The sequence below is a fragment of the Rhipicephalus microplus genome, chromosome 8, assembly GCF_043290135.1.
Source record: "Rhipicephalus microplus isolate Deutch F79 chromosome 8, USDA_Rmic, whole genome shotgun sequence".
Lineage (NCBI taxonomy): Eukaryota > Metazoa > Arthropoda > Arachnida > Ixodida > Ixodidae > Rhipicephalus > Rhipicephalus microplus.
The window spans coordinates 73,956,911-73,975,033 of record NC_134707.1 but is presented as its reverse complement, the minus strand read 5'-3'; the positions used below and the strand labels follow the sequence as shown (position 1 = coordinate 73,975,033).

General features: G+C 49.1%; 1 long non-coding RNA gene across 1 annotated transcript in view; it reads left to right on the top strand.

Annotated features, from left to right (window-relative positions):
- The first annotated feature begins 941 nt into the window (after positions 1-941).
- LOC142768609 (uncharacterized) overlaps positions 942-18,123 on the top strand; it is a 90,702-nt gene continuing 73,520 nt past the window's right edge. Inside the window, exon 1 of the long non-coding RNA XR_012885357.1 lies at positions 942-1,001. This is a non-coding gene — a long non-coding RNA (uncharacterized LOC142768609). The remainder of the gene's footprint in view (positions 1,002-18,123) is intronic.

Genomic DNA, 18,123 nt, shown 5'->3' with positions numbered 1-18,123 from the left:
AGCTGATGCCACAGTTTAATACTTGACTTGCTATGAATATTTTGATAACTAACTTTTCATTTTATGGCACCATAACCACAAGCTGCGCGTAGTTAGGTCACGTTGTCAGGTAAGTTTATTTCCATAACCACAGAGGCATATTGCTTCATGAAAACACTTTTAAAGAACACAGTATAGCCAAACAGGCCAAGAGCAAACTGATTCTGGGAGGGCAGTGGCAAAAGTCACTATTATAAAGTGCTAGGCACAAACGAAGCAAAATCTGAGTTTAGAAACGATCATTCAAAGGATTCGACGCCGGTGATCAATTTCAATAGGCATGCTGAGACAAGTGTTCAAACTGGCTAGTTTACATCTTGCTAAATGAAACTCATTAGCTTTAGTATGACATTTGACCATCGGTATTCATTTGCTGATTACTATTACGGTGGCTGCTCGAAACAGTTGATCGGAACAAAACATCCTCTCTTCTCCGCATGCTCTCTTCTCCACAAACTATGTCTTTGATCCAAAGAAATAAATAAAGAGTACAAAATAATTACTCACCCCTCATGTGCTGTATTTTAAATATTTCAATTAGAGGGGCTATCGCGAGCGCCGAAGTGAGAATATCACATCATCCCAGCGCGATTAATGTCTTTATATTTGAACAAGAGTTTCTCAAAAGCGTTCCAGCTGATACTTACACCCCTGCTGGGACCTACTAGTCATTATATTAATCATTGTGTATTGTTCTATACAATTTCAAGGATGTCTAAATAACCTCTCGAACTAGAAACAACAAGAGTGTTTTTTTTCTTGACACGTGCAGCCCTAGACCAATGTCCGTGACGTCAGCATTACGCTCATGCGACGTCATGAGAAAGATTGCCCTCCCTCGTTTTGTGTGTAAAACATATCAGTTATAAATAGCCCTATATCATTCTTCACATGTAGCTATACAGCTGTTTACCTTTACTCACATTCACTTCACTTGCGATCAACCGAGTTAACTTCGCATGGTACGTCTTTTTTTATTACAAACATTTATTGAAGTGTGTCGGCAAAATTAGCGAAATTTGTCATGCTGTCATGCTTATTGTGGATACCAATAAATTATTATATTGCGTAGGAATGAAGTCTTAAAACCACGAGGTGATTATGATACACCGTAGTGGAGGACACCAGAAATTCAAACAATCTCGGGTTTTTTTAACGGGCCGCAACTTTGCAGAGTACACGGCCTTTATCATTTTGCCTCTGTAGAAATGTGAGCGTCGTGGTTCGAATACAACCTTCAAGCTTTGGATGAGAACCTCGCCACTGTGGCAACTGTTATACCCAGGCGAACGCTTCGTGTACCCAGATCGCCCAATACGTGGGCCTACTATATTATTACGAGGCAGTGGGCATGGCTCTACCGTCGTGGACAACAGTTCGATGAAAAAGAAGTGGTCTCGCCGCGCGAGAGACTGGCAGCTCTGAAGCGTCACTTTGGCATGTAAATATAGGAAATACGCTCATTCCTCTCTTCCGTGTGTTTGCGAGCTCCGTAACAAATTGGTGGGAGTGCTGGGTAACGAAGCGCCATACAACGGAGCTCCGCAGTGGTCGTCAAATCGGAGTTTCCGTGATGGAACACGGGACTGATCCCACGGCCACCTCTCCATCGGCTTCGGCGACGCCCGCACCATCCACGGCAACGCCTCCACTGGCCCCACCCCCACCCACGTACGTGCTGACGCATCCGAAGCATCCTGGAACGTTCTGCGGTACGGACCAAGTTGATGTCGACGACTGGATAGCCGACTACGAACGCACCAGTGCTCTCAACCGGTATGATCCGACTCTTATGCTGGCCAATGTGCTGTTTTACCTGAAAGGCACGGCCAAAGTCTGGTACGAGAACCATGAGGAGGAGATCGGCAGTTGGGACACCTTCAAGGAAAAGCTTCGCGACTTATTTGGGAAGCCCATCGGTCGAAAGGCGGCTGCAAAGAAGGAGTTGTCTATACGTGCTCAGACGTCCACAGAGCCGTATATCTCATATATACAGGACGTGCTGGCTCTATGTCGTAAAGTTGACAACGACATGTCGGAGTCTGACAAGGTTGGCCACGTCCTCAAGGGCATAGCGGACGACGCGTTCAACCTGCTAATGTGCCGGAACTGTGCGACCGTCGACGAAATTATTGAGGAATGCCGGCGTTTTGAACTGGCCAAAAGCAGGCGGATTTCAAGATCATTTACTCGACTGCCGAACACCGCAGCGACGTCCTCCTGCGAAGATGGACTGTCCTCCCATCGGCAGTCTTCACCAGCGTCTGAAATTACGCGAATTGTCCGGCGGGAAATCGAAGCAATTACACCTACTCTTCCCGCCAACGGCCACGTCGATTTGCAAGTACCTCAGGTTTGCTTGGTACAGTCGATTGTGCGGGAAGAACTGAGCAATTTGGGCTTCGATGTCTGCGCCGTTGCTCAGTCTCGACCAATTGGCTTCCGTTCAAGGTCGCCGCCTCGCCCCAGGTCACCACCCCAAGAAAGGTCTTATCCACGCTCTCGCAATCCGGCCGAATGGAGAACTGCGGATGATCGGCCGATCTGCTTTAACTGCCGCCGCATAGGTCACGTCGCACGGTATTGCCACAACCATTGGTCTTCGTCCCGAAACCAGTATAACACTGCTCGCCGCACCGATAGCTACCGTCGTTTCCAACCTCCTGAGCCGATCGCCGACAACTACCGCCGGCCTCTGCCCGTCGATTCCTACGCCTGCGATGCCCCTGATACGCAGCACAGCCGCTCACCGTCGCCTCGACGTCACCAGTCTCGTTCGCCGCCAGGACGTCGCCCGTCGTCCCCTTCTCCTCTACGACGACGCCCGACCTCCCCGCTCAATTCTCACCAGGGAAACTAAGCGGTGCAGCTCTTGGAGGTGAAGCTGCATCCTCGGTACCGACCTCAAATCCTCTCCTTGTACTGCCGACACGACGAAATTTGATCGACGTCGACGTTGACGGCCTGACTGTTTCTGCACTTGTTGACACTGGGGCGCATATTTCTGTGATGAGTGCCCGACTTCGTCGCCGCCTGAAGAAAGTGCTCACACCGGCTGCCCCTGGCGTTATTCGTGTCGCCGACGGAAGAAGTCTTGCCATCACAGGAATGTGCACAGCACGCATCACTATCGCCGATCACCCCACATCTGTTCTCTTTGCAGTTATTGAGCAGTGCCCAAATGACCTAATTCTTGGTTTAGATTTCTTGTCCACCCATGCTGCTCTCATCGACTGTGCAACCGGCGTTCTTCAACTTGAACTGCCTCGACTTGGACCTGTGCCGTCCTCACCGTCACACCGCTTGTGCGCTGTTGATTATGTTCGGCTGTCACCGCAAGCCACCACGTGTGTTGCCTTAACGATATCACCAGCTCTTCCTGACGGTGACTACATAGTGTCTCCATTGGTGGATGTGCTCTTGGCTCGAAGTGTTGCTGTGCCGCATACAATCGTGACTATTGTGGACAACTACGTTCAGCTTCCGCTCCTTAACTTCAGTAGTTCGACCCAAGTTCTCCCGCAAGGCATTTCGTTAGCCCACGTTTCCCCACTTGATGCATGTAGCATCGTGGCATTGGACCCTGAAGACTGTTCGTCCCCTACTGCAGCCAGCCGAGCAAACGCACCTAGCGACGAAATCACGATGATGATCGCCCCTGATCTTCTGCCCTGTCAATTGGCGCAACTTCACCACGTTCTGACTACCTACCGAGATATTTTCGACTTCGATGACCGCCCTTTAGGGCAAACGTCCTTCGTGCGTCATCAAATACATACCGGCGATGCTAATCCTGTTAGACGGCGACCGTATCGTGTTTCCCAGTCCGAACGCCAGGTCATACAACGAGAAGTCGAGAAAATGCTCTCCAAAGGAGTCATAGAGGCCTCTTCAAGTCCATGGGCGTCACCTGTTGTTTTAGTGAAAAAGAAGGATGGCAGCTGGAGATTTTGCGTTGACTACCGTGCCTTGAACAAGATAACCCGCAAAGACGTATATCCGCTGCCACGAATCGACGACGCCCTTGATTGCCTTCATGGCGCGCGATACTTCTCATCTATTGATCTGCGTTCGGGCTACTGGCAAATTTCTGTCGACGACTTAGACCGAGAAAAGACTGCCTTCATCACACCGGACGGCCTTTATCAGTTCAAGGTTATGCCTTTTGGGCTGTGCAACGCCCCGGCAACGTTCGAACGCATGATGGACTCTCTTCTTCGTGGTTATAAATGGTCCATCTGTCTTTGCTACCTCGACGATGTGATTGTTTTTTCCCCAACATTTGAAACTCACTTAACTCGTTTGTCGACCATTTTAGCCGTTTTTCGTCGAGCAGGACTCCAGCTGAACTCGAAAAAGTGCAATTTCGGCCGACAACAAATCACGATCCTTGGTCATCTTGTAAGTGCTGCTGGCGTCCGACCTGACCCTGACAAGATTAGCGCTGTCAAGAATTTCCCTCTGCCTTCTTCAACCAAAGATGTTCGGAGTTTTGTGGGCTTATGCTCGTACTTCCGCCGCTTTATACGCGATTTCGCTACAATTGCACGACCACTAACTGATCTTCTCAAAAAGAACGTGCCCTTCTCGTGGGGCCAAGACCAAGCAGCTGCGTTTTCCACGCTGATCGACCTGCTCATTTCACCACCAATACTGGCTCACTTTGACCCGTCTGCGACGACTGAAGTACGCACAGACGCCAGTGCTCACGGAATCGGCGCCGTCCTCGCTCAACACCAGGGAGGCCAAACGCGTGTTATTGCGTATGCCAGCCGCCTTCTCTCCACATCTGAGCGAAACTATTCGATAACAGAGCGCGAGTGTCTTGCGTTGGTCTGGGCTGTAGCGAAATTTCGCCCCTACTTGTATGGCCGCGAGTTTTCAGTTATTACGGACCACCACGCTCTGTGTTGGCTGTCGTCGCTCAAGGACCCAACTGGTCGCCTAGGTCGCTGGGCTCTACGTCTCCAGGAGTATAACTTCGACGTAATTTATAAGTCGGGCAGGTTGCACCAAGATGCTGATTGTCTCTCGCGTTATCCGGTGGACCCTGCTAGCCTCGCTGTCCATGAAGGCGATTCTTGTGTGCTCGCCATATCTGATTTGCACGACATCGGCACAGAGCAGCGCCGGGACGCAACCCTCAAGAAGGTCATTCAGCGAGTATCTTCAGGACATTCCGACCCTTCTCTCCGTCAATATGTCCTTCGCAACGACATTCTGTATCGTCGCAACATGAAGTCTGATGGCCCGGAATATTTGTTAGTTATTCCCCAACACATGCGTGCCACTATTCTTCAACATCTGCATGACGCACCGACGGCGGGACACCTGGGTTTTTCACGCACCTATCACCGCGTGCGGCAACGGTTCTTTTGGCCTGGCATGTATAAATTTGTGCGCCGTTATGTCGCTGCTTGCGAGCGCTGCCAGCGTCGGAAACGTCCTGCTCTCCGTCCGGCTGGCCTGCTCCAACCTATCGACATTCCCCCGGAACCATTCTTCCGCATCGGCCTCGACTTGCTCGGACCTTTCCCGACGTCCGTGTCAGGCAACAAGTGGATCGCTGTCGCAACCGACTATGCGACCAGATACGCGATAACTCGTGCATTGCCAACTAGCTGCGCTACAGACGTCGCAGACTTTCTCCTAAATGACGTCATTCTGCGGCATGGAGCTCCGCGCCAGCTTTTGACGGATCGGGGCCGCTGCTTCCTCGCAAAAGTTATCGACGAAATCCTCCGGAGCTGCTCTACCGAACATCACCTTACTACTGCCTACCATCCCCAGACTAACGGTCTCACGGAGCGTCTCAACCGAACTCTTACAGACATGTTGTCTATGTACGTCTCTGCTGACCACCGTGACTGGGACGCAATGCTCCCCTACGTTACATTTGCATATAATTCGTCAAGACATGACACCGCCGGCTACTCTCCATTCTTTCTTTTGTACGGCTGCAACCCTGCGTTGCCATTCGACACACTCCTTCCTTCTGCTACTATCCAACCAACGGTGTATGCGCAGGACGCTGCTTCTCGAGCCCGCGTCGCTCGCCAAATCGCGCACACTCGGCTCAGTGCTTCTCAGGCCGCACAAAAAGTCCGCTACGATGACTCGCACCGCGACGTTGACTACCCTGATGACTCTCTTGTCCTACTCTGGACGCCGTATCGACGTGAAGGTTTGTGCGAGAAGCTCCTCCCACGATACACAGGACCCTACAAAGTTCTCCGCAAGGTCACCGACGTCGACTACCTCATCACTCCCGTTCAACCGCACTCATCCTCTGCTACACCATCTACTGATGTTGTTCATGTGTCGCGCCTAAAGCCCTACTATACTGCCAGTCCTGATTGACTTAGGGGCGCCGTGACGGCGCTTTGTTCGCCGGGGGTGATATTACGAGGCAGTGGGCATGGCTCTACCGTCGTGGACAACAGTTCGATGAAAAAGAAGTGGTCTCGCCGCGCGAGAGACTGGCAGCTCTGAAGCGTCACTTTGGCATGTAAATATAGGAAATACGCTCATTCCTCTCTTCCGTGTGTTTGCGAGCTCCGTAACAATATTTTCGCTGCAGCTATAGGCGACGGACTCAACGGCGATTCAACCGGCGTCTTTTCGATGAATAACTGTTCACTGTAGCAGTTGTGTCACTTTACCGGTTAGCTATACCCGAGATCTCGCGCTTATTTCTGGTTTTTGTCAGCAGCACCTGTTTTGAGCATTTGTGGTTCTCAGATATCTGGACACCTATATTAGTCACAATGCTCAGTGTAGCATCAAAAATGTGTAATTTATATTTAGCATCATTACTTCTTAGTAAATAGAAGACAGGGAGACGATGGTTTATTTTAAAACTGAAAATTCATCCTTAAGAAGGCTATTTTCTTGAGTAGTGGCGCAACTAGGCTAAATAAATGTAGAAAAAAAATTGGTGCCACCGATGTATCTTAATCGTAATTACCCATTGACGTATTATTGTATTGCATCATTGTACCTATATGTCTTTGATCACGAGCATTCGAACTATCCCTGACAAAAAAATGTACTTTCATTCCATCATTTTCATCATACACTCTGTAAAGATGGTCAACCCGTGGAGGGGACTGACGGAAATCTTCGGCAGCTCAATAAGGAATACGTGCACGTAGGGTTTTATTGCAGTTCGAAGGCTTCCGAAGAAAGCTGTATTCAAGCAATGGCGACACCTTTGAGAAAGTTACCTATTTAAGGCCTACAAGGTGCACTTATGAGTGCCATTTTCAATCTCCCAGCATGCACTCTGACACGTTATATGCTCTGTCTCAAGATGGTGTGACAACCCTAAACGCTCTGGCATTATCTCTTGGCCCAGTATGAAACTCAGCAGCGCGGGACATGCCACTTCTGTGCTGATCGCTGTGGCTTGATCTGGTGCCAGATGCCGCTGGTTTCAGCAATCAATTTTTATGAAGCAGGACTGAGAGTTGGGCTAGTTGGGGACACATAATGAATATTTATATTACAAAGTGACTGACACAGCGATGTCCAGTGTCCCCGTTTTCATTCAAGAAGCATCATGCTGCAGAATGTGAGGTAGTCACAAGTCAAGAAATCTTGACAATTCTCCTGCAGCATATTTTGGCGCTTCACCGCAGTACACAAGCTTAACTAAGTAGGAGGCGTTACAGAAACGCAATATCTCATTATATCAGTCGAATTTCAAGTACTTTTGAGTCACATCCAATTTGAGGGTTATTCATGATGTCACACAGGTCCCGTTAATTAGGGAGGCGATCACCGGGCTAATTCCAAGGGCCGAAGTATCGGCCCTCGAACCGCACCACGAAAGCGTAGACAATTTAGAAGTGGTCCTTTTTGGCGCGCCAGCGGACGCCGGCTGTGGCCCAAAGAACAAGTCAGAGCCGAGAGTTGATAAACAAACAAAATTATATTCTCAATAATGGCAGATCGAAAACAATACACAAGTATGCACACTCCACAATAGATGAGGACAATATGTCACCAATCAAACAACGTACTACATAGTACAATCAGCCACACTCGAAACAACGGACACACACAACAATACGCACTACAATGCAGTCACATGCATTGAACAACCAAGACACTTAAAGACTAAAGAGATAGAAAACCTATTCAGTCCAAAGTTCTTGGAACAAAAGACTGGATGATACTCTTCTGAGAATCACTCACTCAAAGTCCAGCGTTGTTGTCGTTCCGCTGCCCCTGAAGTTTCTCTTCCAGGAAACCTCTGTCGTTCCGCTGCCCCGAAGTTTCTCTTCCAGGAAACCTCGCGTCTTCAATTGACCACTCTCCACGCTTCAAACTTCTTCGCCGGAAACATGTCTGCTTCACACACGCGGCTGTTGCCACGCGTCTTCACTCGATAGCGGTAAACACACACTCTTGCCTGTAGCTCGAGTCGTCACCCCTCAGCTGGAAATCATCTTCGTCTCTTGCTTTGTCTCTACGGAAAAAATCTTCGCCGACTACACGGCGGAATCCCTACGCATTCTGGCGCTAACTTTCGTCTTCTCCTGATCTCTCACCTCGGCTGATCGATTAAATACCCTCCGCGTGAGATTCCAGAAGGTTCTCGTCATTTCGTCTGCGCCATACGCAGCGAAAGCTGGGTAGAGGGCGAGACGGCTCGAAGGCCGTCCGCGATGGATGACTCAACCCGGCGTCTCCACGCCCCTTGCCATCTAGAAAATTCGAGTGCTTGCTCGGCCGCTGTTGTGGGGTGAGGAGGTTCGTCGGCGAGCCTACGTTTCCGAGAGGGGAGAGTCGCGGGCCCGGGGAGTCTTTAGATGTTTGTTTTATTTTTTATTGTTGACCTCTCGGCGCTTCGTCGCGAGAATTTGGCGGCGCGCCCATTTTGAGCGCTCGTTCTGTGACACTGCCCCCCACTTTAGGAATATTATCTCATAATATTCACAACCACACAAACGAGTGCGAACAGTCCCCACACTCTCAAAGACTGTAACTTAGTCCGTCGCTCATGACACGTCACATTCACAATAGATCCATCAATACAATTGGACATTACAATTCAATCTTACAACACATGAAATGTAACCACAGGTTCATGAGTACAACACTCCACCACATATTCCAAACAATACAAAGTTCTCTCATTACAACAATTACTATACTCACATCATTACTATACATCACATCACTGTAACAAACATTTTGACTGACTCGACATACAGTTGTGGCACAGGAAAACAATCACATTAACTTAACATATAGCACTGTCAAACACATTCCGAATCGACTTCGACACCTATCCGGTGCATTTCGAGCGGCGCTTGCGCCCTTTTTTCTGGTGCTCTCTCGATCTCTTCTTATTGTTTTTGCTCGTTTTGTTCCGGCGAGCCCCTCCCAACGACGGTATCTGAGGCGGCGTCTCAGCCATCGTTGTCACCTCCGACACTGCTAGCGGGTCATAACGTTCAACGGGTCCTGTCTGTTTATTTACCAGCTTGTTCATGTCACGGCATTGGGCCTGACTGACCGACTCCGTCACCTTTACACTGTCTGTCAGTTGAGGTCTTGCCGACGTACGTCCAGCTGCCCAGCACGTGAACTCATTCAACACGATCATCTTCTCATTCGCTGTCTCTTGTGCCGCGGCTTCACCTTGGGCTCGAGTGAAGTCCGTCACAGGATGCTCCTCCATGTATCTCGCGGTCGCTGGGTTGGCGAGGGCTCTATCTTCGGGTCTTCCCCCAGACATTCTGGATCATTCGGCCCTCGCGCCTCGTCGATGTTTCCAATGACGAGGTCGTACAGGGGGGTCGTCATGCATGAAGCAGTTACCTTCCTGCTGAAGTACGGGGTTCAATCTCAATTTCTGCTTCGGGAAGCATCCGAACCGTAGGGTCAATTAGGGAAACTGGTTTCGTTTTGCCTGTTAACTCACTTTTCCGCACCAAATTTCTTCGCTCGATAACAGTGGAGCTACCGGTATCTCTTAACACCGTAACCTTTTTGCCCGCAACTTTTCCAGGCAGCGTTGGCATTCCCTTTGTAGCACCTGTTTGCTGTTTTGTCATTACAGCGCCCACACTAGGGATTTTCTCCCCATTTTTCAATTCTACAAATCCGTCGGTGACGGCATTATCATCGGATTTTGGTGCTGTTAGCACACAGGATACCTGGTGAGTTTGACTCGCTCTGTTTCGACATGCGTCTGCTTTGTGCCCAGTCTGACCCCACTTGAAACATTTTACGACCGTGGGACTCGTGAAGTTAGTTCGACAGTTGCTAGCGCGATGACCGACTCGGCTACACAGAAAACATCGCGGAACACTCTCCGGTGCACGCTTCTTTTGTTCGGGTGCCGAATTCTTCGAATCTTCAGGACACTCCTTCTTGACCTTGGCCAAATTAGTGCCACCTTGCTCTTCCAAGAATTGATCAGCTAATTCTAGCATGTCTTCAAGTGACTTCGCTCTCCTCTCTTTCAAGTACAGTGACAGGCTTGGGTGGCAACTAGTAAGAAATTGTTCTTTAATTAGGAGCTCTCTAAGCTCATCGTACTCATGCGCTGTCCCTGAAAGTTCAATCCATCTGTCGAAATAATGGCAAAGTTGGGCGGCATACTGCGTAGCCGTCTCACCATCAGCTGGCTTTCCTGCCCAAAATCTGTCCCGGAATACTTCCACAGTAAATCTAAATCGCTTCAGCAGAGCAGCTTTCACCTTTGCATAGTTGGCTGCATCGGTCGGCGTCAGCCTACCATACACACTGAGCGCTTCACCACTCAATCAAGTACGCGCAGTTGCCCATTGATGTTCCGGCCAATTCTGGCTCCTTGCAATCGTCTCAAATCTGTGAAGGTACACGTCAAGGTCGTCCTTCCTTTCATCAAACGCTACGAGCAGCTTGCTTGGGTTCAAGTGAAAGCCATGATCTTCTCGTTCGCTGCTTTCAACTCTAGCTTGGACGGGAGTTTCACTTCGCTGTTGCAAACGGAGCCGCTCGAGTTCCATCTCGTGCTGCCGCTGCCGTTCCCTTTCAGCCATCTCCGCTTCTCTTTCTTCTTTGAGCTGTCGCTCCCTCGCTTCGCTTTATTCTCTCGCCCTTTCGGCTGCCAACTTCTCTCGCTCCAGCTCCAACTTCAATTGTGGCTCTCTTTCTTCCTTCGCCCTTTCAGCGGCCAACCTCTCTCGTTCCAACTCAGCTGCTTTTTCTTCCTTGGCTCTCTCAGCTGCCAACTTCTCTCTGTCCCCCCAACTCAGCTTCTTTTTCCGCTTTGGCTCTTTCGACCGCCAACCTTTCTTTTTCCAGCTCAGCTGCCTTTTCTTCTTTGGCCCTCTCTTTTTCTTCTTTCTCCTTCTGGGTGACCCACTTCCGTAGTTCGACGCCAGAAAGACCCATCTTCTCACCAAGAGCTACTAACTTTTCGAGATCCATCGCGTCTCTCAAATGAAGTCTTGCCGCGTGCAAAAAGTATTTGCCTAAATCAGTCTATCGGAACACTCTCCTGCACTCATTAACAAGAACACTGAACAACACACAAAATCGTTCCGATAGCACTATCAACAACTCGAGGCTCTTTCTCACTACTTTGGACACACTGTGCACCAAAAGGTCCTGTCGCGGACGCCAGAATAATTGTCACACAGGTCCCGTTAATTAGCGAGGCGATCGCCGGGCTAATTCCAAGGGCCGAAGTATCGGCCCCCCGAACCGCACCACGAAAGCGTGGACAATTTAGAAGTGGTCCTTTTTGGCGCGCCAGCGGACGCCGGCTGTGGCCCAAAGAACAAGTCAGAGCCGAGAGTTGATAAACAAACAAAATTATATTTTCAATAATGGCAGCTCGAAAACAATACACAAGTATGCACACTCCACAATAGATGAGGACAATATGTCACCAATCAAACAACGTACTACACAGTACAATCAGCCACACTCGAAACAACGGACACACACAACAATACGCACTACAATGCAGTCGCATGCATTGAACAACCAAGACACTTAAAGACTAAAGAGATAGAAAACCTATTCAGTCCAAAGTTCTTGGAACAAAAGTCTGGATGATACTCTTCCGAGAATCACTCACTCAAAGTCCAGCGTTGTTGTCGTTCCGCTGCCCCTGAAGTTTCTCTTCCAGGAAACCTCTGTTGTTCCGCTGCCCCGAAGTTTCTCTTCCAGGAAACCTCGCTGAAGTTTCTCTTCCGGGAAACCTCACGTCTTCAATTGACCACTCTCCACGCTTCAAACTTCTTCGCCGGAAACACGTCGGCTTCACACACGCGGCTGTTGCCACGCGTCTTCACTCGATAGCGGTAAACACACACTCTTGCCTGTAGCTCGAGTCGTCCCCCCTCAGGTGGAAATCATCTTCGTCTCCTGCTTTGTCTCCACGGACAAAATCTTCGCCGACTAGACGGCGGAATCCCTACGCGCTCTGGCACTAACTTCCGTCTTCTCGTGATCTCTCACCTTGGCTGCTCGATTAAATACCGTCCGCGTGAGATTCCAAAAGGTTCTCGTCATTTCGTCTGCGCCATACGCAGCGAAGGCTGGGTAGAGGGCGAGACGGCTCGAAGGCCGTCCGCGATGGATGACTCAACCCGGCGTCTCCACGCCCCTTGCCATCTAGAAAATTCGAGTGCTTGCTCGGCCGCCGTTGTGGGGTGAGGAGGTTCGTCGGCAAGCCTACGTTTGCGAGAGGGGAGAGTCGCGCGCCCAGGGAGTCTTTAGATGTTTGTTTTCTTTTTTTATCGTTGACCTCTCGGCACTTCGTCGCGAGAATTTGGCGGCGCGCCCTTTTTGAGCGCTCGTTCTGTTGCCCATGAATAACATGACCATACACAAAACTTTTTCGTTAGTTCTTTTCACAGTTACAGTGATGTCGCATAGAGCATGCACTTAGCCACACTCCAGGAGCTCGTGGATCAGCATCTTCCCAGAGATGGGCTATGCTATATGGAATACTACAGCAACTTTATTTAGCGTCAGAGTGGCTTGAAGTGTAATAAAGTGCGGAGTACTAAAAGCAGGTAAGGTTAGGGTGGATTAAAGGGTAGATTAGGGTTTAGATTAGGTTGTGGAAGGTGGGAGTTAGAGAGTACTATATAAATGCTATTATAAATGCTACGCGTGACTATCTCCACCTCCATGAGTAATAGCTGACAGTGGTATCAAACATAAAGATATCGCGAGTGCTTCGCGATGGCACTTGTTCCCCGGACGTCATGTCACGTGAGTAAGTCACATGATTTCGTGTATTTTTCAACATTACATGCGTGCTGCTCACGCATATTGATATGAATGCACTTATTTGAGCATCGCACGCGTCAGAAATTGACGAAACGTGAGTTACGTGACTATGTGCAACTTACGCGACCCCCATGAGTATTCAAATTAAAGCGACGTTCGTATCAAATGAAAGAAGATCGCAAGCTCTTTCCGATAGAACGTGTTTAGGGAATTTGAGGCAACGTGACTCAATGCATTTTGCTCCAGTCTATGGGTAGTTCCCAATTATTCCACATTTTTATCAAATAAACAAGCTTCGAATCACTTCTGTGGTAGTAGGTGCGTCGCGCACGTGTGACATCTAGGAAACGCACGTCAGTAGTCGGATCACTAGCCTCAAACTTAAAAGTGCAGACCCGATGTGTGACCAATGGAACTGTAATGGGGGGCTTTGCCTCGTCCAGACTGCATGATGTTTATGGATGCGTAATCCTTAAAAATGTTAACCAGTACCCTACAATGCCCTACAAGCATTTCTTCACTTACTTTGACGTACCCAAGTGCTTATTTTGGACGGTTTATACATGATCAAATAAGCTAAAAAAAGCACAGAACAAAGGACAGAAAAAAAGCGGATCAAGCGGTGTCACGTGTTTTTCGCTGTTTTTCGCTCGTTTGGAGTACGTCGTTTCCCCTCATGCAGTCGGCCTTTTGGTAAATTAACTACTACGACGTATGTTACTACTATGTTTTGGTATGAGATGGACATTTCTATAAAGGGTAGACCAATTCGCTTTTGTTTAAATCCTTCTATATTGAACGACTTCTGTTAGAGTAGGCTTACCGAACTATACTAATGGTCGTATATTGGGACGGCTTTAAAGAGCAACTCACGAGGTTTGACAATTTTGAGCTGACAAGCGCAATGCGTAGACGGGGCGTTCATGATCACGTCTGCCAAACATCGCAACACTACGCGCCGCGGAAATGGGTCGACTTTCAAGATGAAAGCTGCTTCCCCTCCCCTCTGCTGGCGCACGTGTAGAGAATGAGGGCATGACGTAAGCGTAGGAATGGCCCTACGTGCACAGCAATGCGGTGACGTTGGTCCTCTACGTAGACGAGTCTGCTCAGACGTTTTCAACAGTATACCACGCGACATGGCAAAAATTATTTAAGACAACATGCATAGTTTATGTATTGGTTGTTTTAAGAGATGAATAAAGCTTGAAATGAATAATGAGACGCAATAAAAAATTGTGCACATTGTTTTTTCATAATTTTTCCTGAAATGCTACGAGATGCGGGGCTAATGTGCCAGCGTTTCGCATGCGTTCACGTCCCCGCGGTCAGCGCATTGAGCAGACGACCACCGTTGAACGCTCCCACGCGTTCGCGCACTCATTGTGCTCATCTACTCTACCACGTCTAAGCCAGCGTTTCCAAACCATTCCGCAGAAACAGGCAGAAGACCACAAAATAACGCTGGTCAACAAACCAACGCTGCTCGCAGGCTCGAGGGTTGGACTTGTTTGGGCACGTCATGCGCACGTCATGCGCACGTCATGCGCACTTCATCTCTTGGTCGGATGCCAGAGAGGGTGGGGAAGATATTTGGCTTGCGAAGGCTACGCGGAGAAGTGGCAAGGGATTCGAGCTCGCCTCCTCTCACCCTCGTTTCGCGCCGCTTCGAAAAACCTGTTTTCTCCACTCGTAATGAACCTATTCGAGAACTTTTTGTGGCAAAACGTTCCTCATCGGACACTCAACAACTTCTACTGTCTAATTAAATTTGGTACGGGGCCTGCTGCTGTCCTGCAAGCCCAGGATGCCGCCCGGGTCCAAGGACTCGAGGCCGTCACCTAGGCCGGGGTGCTTGTAGCCCCACCCCGCTCAATGACGCCGGACATGTTCAATAAAGTTTTTACTCACTCACTCACGGGGCCTGCTGAGTGGCCCTTTAATAGAAGCAGTACTTTGAGGAATGAGCTGCTGTTTATATAAAACTGCTCCCATAAGTACTATCTTTGATCCATGAGACCTTATTGCTATACTCGGTATAGAGAGAAAGCTACGGAGGCGGAGCATTCGCACATGTTGCACTGCGCGAAGACTCCGCTCTGGCGCACGCTTCGTAACACTTGGGGAAGGAACGGGGGTTCATCATCAGTGTTTCATGTAGACGCGGACGCCGCTTAGCGTTTGAGGTGCGCGTAAAAGGACGATACTTTCTCGCGCGTTCTAAAAACGCGAAGTCATAACAAACAAATTGAAGTAAATACAACTACTTTAATGGTGGGAGCTGCGTGATGTCTCAAATGGCTTCCTGTAGAAAATAAAGGGGGAGTTCTATATTTCACGGTGACAATACGGGCGCTGTAGATGAACTACATTCACTAGCGGTAGGATGCCCGCGATTTCAATCTGTACCTTTCGCTCCAATGCCAAAAAAAGTTATTGCCGAGTATAGGCACCTGCAGTGGACCAGAGGGCGCGAAGAAGCTTTTTGGGCCATCTCAGCATTGTTAGTATCGACCACGAGGGATAACAAGAAAATGAAAGGCTCGCTGAACACAGTGACACGCTGAACTGTCAGTGCCCTTTTGGCACGTTTTCAAAGAACACTTTCTGGGCGCTTACGTAATCAGCCATGACCCCTCTTAACAACTAGAAAAAATGCCAGCATATCCACGGACTGAATGATGGAGAGTGGGGCGAAGCACCCGTCCGTCCATTCATTCATGCTTCCATCTGCGTGACATTCCATGCGTCCATCTGCCCGTCCGTGCGTCCTTCGGTTCGTGCGTCCTCACGTCCATCCGTGCGTCCATCCCTGCGTTCATCCATGCATCCGCCCCTGCGTCCCTCCATGCGTCCACGCATTCATGCAGCCATCCGTGCGTCCGTCCATGCATCTGTCTGTGTGTCCATTCTTCCATCTAGTCAACACTCCATGTACCACCATCTCAGATCTTTTCGTCATACAATCCACATATATAGCACCGCCATTCAGCGGAAATTCCAAGGACTAAATCAGAGGTGGCACACGCACACTTTCTTACGGCTTCTGCTTCGTGTCTTCTTCCCACCTTTAACCACCTGAAGTTCATGGTATATACTAGTTCACTGTATTCATGGCACTGTGGCCCAACGCTTGCTAAACCTTTCTAAAACCAAGGAGGTTACGCCCAGCGAGTATAACGTAGCAACCATTTCTTGTCAGATAGTGTTCAGTGTGCATGCCAATGGCTGCTAAAGGGGAATGAGAGACAGGAGAATTCGGCTTTTAGTTATTGCGCACACTACAAATTTTCGATTGTTCAACAACGTACAGGAGTAATCTCCCACCGGCACCACCTTGCAGGTCAAAGCGTAACACATGTTACGTTCTACGACGAGGCACGAACGAATGCCACTTTAAGGAGCTTCGCCCCTAAAAAAATTATATGCACGTGCATGTCCGGTTTTGCTGTGTGTACTCGCTAGGCTATGTGTTCTGGCACTACCATCAGATCTCGTAAACTGCATTGCCGGGTGCCTATAGGTTGGCAGCACTGAGTTATGCCAGCTCTTTCTCCTTGCGAGGCACCCATTCACGTGCCGTGGCAGCTCAGAGTGGCGTCTACGAAAGAAAAAGTGTTGTGGTCTTGTGATCTGTGGTCTGCGCATTTCACTTGCTGCGTGGAGATTACAGTAGGCTCAAGGAGCATCATCTGCCGATGCTGTTCGTGAAGCCCGGTGATGTCGTAAGTAGTTCTTCGCGGCATTCGCTCGAAAACACCTCTTGTTTTCGCCTTGAGTAAGGGGTTATATAGTAGCAGCTGCTTACGAGGGCTGTGTTTTTCGTGCTATATCGTGCTGGTGTGCTGCGCAAAATGAACTCCACGGGTATCTCTTTAATTTGAAGAAACCGTTCGTTTCTTTATTATATATATGGAAAGCACAACACTACACCTGTGCTAGTCGTGACGAGCACAAAAGGTCCTGAAAGCAGAATTAAAACGTGCATGCAGAACGATTCATTTATTGTAAAGCGGTGGACACTGTTAACAGACGGTGCTCCACGAATGTTTTGCTGAGACATTGAATGACTTTCACTACAATGACTGAAACTAGAAAACCATCACGGGAAAAACCAACGCCGACTAAATTTCAAGGCCGAACGGCTGCCGCAGTGATGTCAGAGGGTGGGGGCCCAGTTACGCCGTGAACGCGGCGGAATGCCTGTGTTTCGTTCACGTTTTAGGAGAACCAACGCTCCCACTCTCGCAGCTGCTGCGGCTTCATTGGACCGGATAAAAGATGTAGAAGAAAAGCCTTACTGAGCATGCTCAGTTGGGCAACTGGTCTCCCGACCTCTGACGTCACTGCGGCAGCTTTTGGGCCTTGAAATTCAGTCGGCGTAGGGAAAACGCCACTCTCGCAAGCTCAACACACTCCCTGAAAAAGCTGCCGCCATCAAGCTCCTTCTTCAAGGCCATTGAAAGTGTGTTTTCGAGTGAACTTCGCGATGAAGGCATGAATCCGCCAAGCATCATGAAGAAACAGCATCGGCGGACGATGCTTATGCATACTGCTGTATGCAGCAAGTGCAACGTGCGGCCTACGGGTTGCACGAGCACACCTTTTCTTTTGTGGACGCCATGCTTAACTGCAGCGACATGTGAAGGGCAGGCAGCCTAGCTCGGCAAAACAGCTGGTCTTACTCATTATTGCTAATCTCGCTGTATTTACTAATAAATCAACGAGTGTACTTATTTGAGCACTTCAAAATAACAGCATTCATTCCTCTAAGTTTTTCTTCTAATAAATATTTTTACTACACGACCATTAGTGGTTCCAGTGGGCGTACGTAAA